The sequence below is a fragment of the Cynara cardunculus genome (assembly GCF_001531365.2).
Source record: "Cynara cardunculus var. scolymus isolate 2C chromosome LG 3, CcrdV1, whole genome shotgun sequence".
Taxonomy (NCBI): Eukaryota; Viridiplantae; Streptophyta; class Magnoliopsida; order Asterales; family Asteraceae; genus Cynara; species Cynara cardunculus.
In genome coordinates this window covers 18,841,958-18,844,781 of record NC_037530.1, presented here as the reverse complement: position 1 = coordinate 18,844,781, position 2,824 = coordinate 18,841,958, and the positions used below count along the sequence as shown (strand labels likewise).

Genomic DNA, 2,824 nt, shown 5'->3' with positions numbered 1-2,824 from the left:
TGAAGTGTTAAAGTGGAATGGACTCAGAGATGAGCCATTCAKAACACGTCAACTTGAATGATATGGGAATCCACTCGAGAGAGTGATTTTTAACAAAGAGATTTATTTATCCATATATTTTGAAGACACCATTTGTCACTTTCACTGGTCTGGATACCTCATAGAGATATGGGTTGAAAGTTATAATATCAGTGCATTGGTGAAGTCCGAGAGGAATACCTTCAAAGTAATTAGTAAAAATAGTTGTTACTGATTGAATGCTGTAGCAATCTGTCAGCAAGGTCTCATGCTGTAGAATTTTGACAGCATTGGTCTACTGGAAATAATATTTACATCTCACCCGAAAAGTCATACACCCTAGCTTGCTTTTATTATTCTGGTATCTCCTGTTAATTTTTAGTTGTGTTAACTCTGTTCAAATCAAAGTCTTCGAATTCGCCTTCTGAAATCATTTCCTTAACTTTACTTTCTTCTAAACTTTTACTACGATCCCTATGGACGATATCCGATACTTGTACCACTTTATTACTTGAAAGACGATATTGGGACTATTTGTATACTTATTTTTGGTTCTTATTGTAGTCTGTGGTTTGTTAGCACGGACCCGGTTAAGTTTTTGGCACCGCTGCCGGGGATTTGTTAGTTAAAAGTTTTCTTTTAAGTGAAGTGAAAGATTTGATTTTTCTAGTTCCGTTTTATTCCGATTTGAAAGTGGTGTATCTCACGGAGATATCGCGGGGAAATTTTTGAATTGGATTCAGATATTGAGAGAACGTTTCACCAAAGAAGGAGGGCTCAAAGAGTATTTTTTGCTCTACTCCCTCCCAACATGGAGTTACCTTCCCCAATCATCCCAGAGATTCCACAATTGGAAAATTAACCGCCTGCCTTTGCGCCAATATCGCCATTTCCAAACTTTCTGCAAGGACACCCACATCATGATAATCATAATGAGCACACAGAGTCAGAAAATAATGAACAACCAAGAGAGCAAACTTCGAACATCATTAATTTGGCAAATTCCAAAAATGGAAGGATCATGGATGTCATCCCTGATTTTGAGCAATTAAATTCCGGGATAGTTAGGCCACATATGACCACTCTCCATTTCGAACTAAAATCGATTATGTTTCACATGTTGCAAAAAAATGGACAGTTTGTCGGATTACCTTCGGAGGACCCACACTCACATTTGAAATCTTTTATGGAAATCACTGATGCTTTCCTGATCCCGGGAGTATCTAATGACACTCTAAGACTCACTTTATTTCCATTTTCTCTAAGGGATCGGGCAAAAGCATGGTTTAATTCATTACCGCCAGGGTCTGTGCCTTCATGGAGTAAGATGGCGTAAAAAAATTTGCGAAAATATTTCCCACCAACCAGGAACGCTAAGTCCAGAAACGAAATCTGCCTTTTTAAACAAATGGACGATGAAGCTGTTCCTGACGCTCGGGAAAGGTTCAAAGAGCTATTAAGGAGATGCCCACACCATCGCATTCCCTACTACATTCAACTTGAGACATTCTACAATGAGTTAAGTCCCATGGCTAAACAGATGCTCGATGCAACTGCGGGAGGAGCCTTTACAGCTAGCACCTATAATGAAGGATATGAGATCCTTGAGAAAATTTCTGCGAACAATGGACATCGGGCTTATCAACGTGCCCAACCGCAAAAGAAGACAACAGGAATACATGATGTAGATGCATTACTGCATTAACAACACAACTCTCTTTTATGGCCAACATGCTTAAAAATCTAACTTCTGGCCAAGGAGTGCAGTCAACTATTACATCACCTATTCCAGCAGTCCTCTCAGTGCAGTGTGTCTGTTGTAGAGGGGAACACTCTTATGAACTGTGTCCACATAATGTTGAATCTGTGAATTATGTTCATAACAGATCAAATCCCTACACTAACACATACAACGCCAGTTGGAGACAGCACCCAAATTTTTCATGGAATAGTCCAAGTTTGAATCCACCCGTTCATAAGCAACAAGGAAACCCTAATTTTCAACAGCGGCAACATGCAAGCAGTTCTAACCCTCAAAATCACCATCACCAGAATTTTCAAAATAGTCAACCACCTTTTCAGACTAAACCACCTCCACAGTATGATTCATCATCTTTTTTGGAAGCTATGATAAAAGGACTGGTGACTCAGTCCCTAGCACAGCAGCAAATGATAACTCAAAATCAATCTTTGTTCAATCAACAGAGTGCTGCCATCAGAAATCTAGAGACGCAAGTTAGTCAACTTGCTCTCAATCAGAATAGTAGATCCCTTGGTACTTTGCCTAGTAACACAAAAGTCCCTAGAGATCTAGGAAAAGAACATGTAAAGGTAGTGACTCTTAGGAGTGAAAAGGAATTAATAGAGACCATAGCAAAAGAAAATGAACAGGTTGTGTCTAAACCTGAGACTATACCTATGGTCCCTGTTACTGAAAGTCTACCAAAACCTATGGATAACCAACCATCTAAGACCACCACCTTTGTTCCTCTTAAGTCAGACTATCCTTTGTTATTCCTAGAAGAAGCTGCTAGGAAAAAGCCAATTGAGGATGAGGTTATAACAGGTCCAAAAGTCAAGGTTGTAATCCCATCTGAACCTCAAGAAAGTAAGACCAAGACTCTAGGCACTCTGGACCCATCTTGCTCAACACAGCCAAACAAAGCCATCATAAAACCAGTTCCTCTTTATGTTCCTTTTCCCCAAAGGTTAAGAAATCAAAAGAAAGAACTGCAATTCAAGAAGTTTTTTGGAAATGTTTAAAGCATTGCACATCAACATACCTCTTGTTAAAGCAATTGAGCAA

At 39.3% G+C, this 2,824-nt stretch overlaps 1 non-coding gene across 1 annotated transcript; it reads right to left on the bottom strand.

Annotated features, from left to right (window-relative positions):
• Positions 1-1,393: 1,393 nt before the first annotated feature.
• Positions 1,394-1,500, bottom strand: LOC112510620. The gene has a single exon (XR_003068998.1). It is a non-coding gene; the product is annotated as a small nucleolar RNA R71 (small nucleolar RNA).
• Between the last annotated feature and the right edge of the window lie 1,324 nt (positions 1,501-2,824).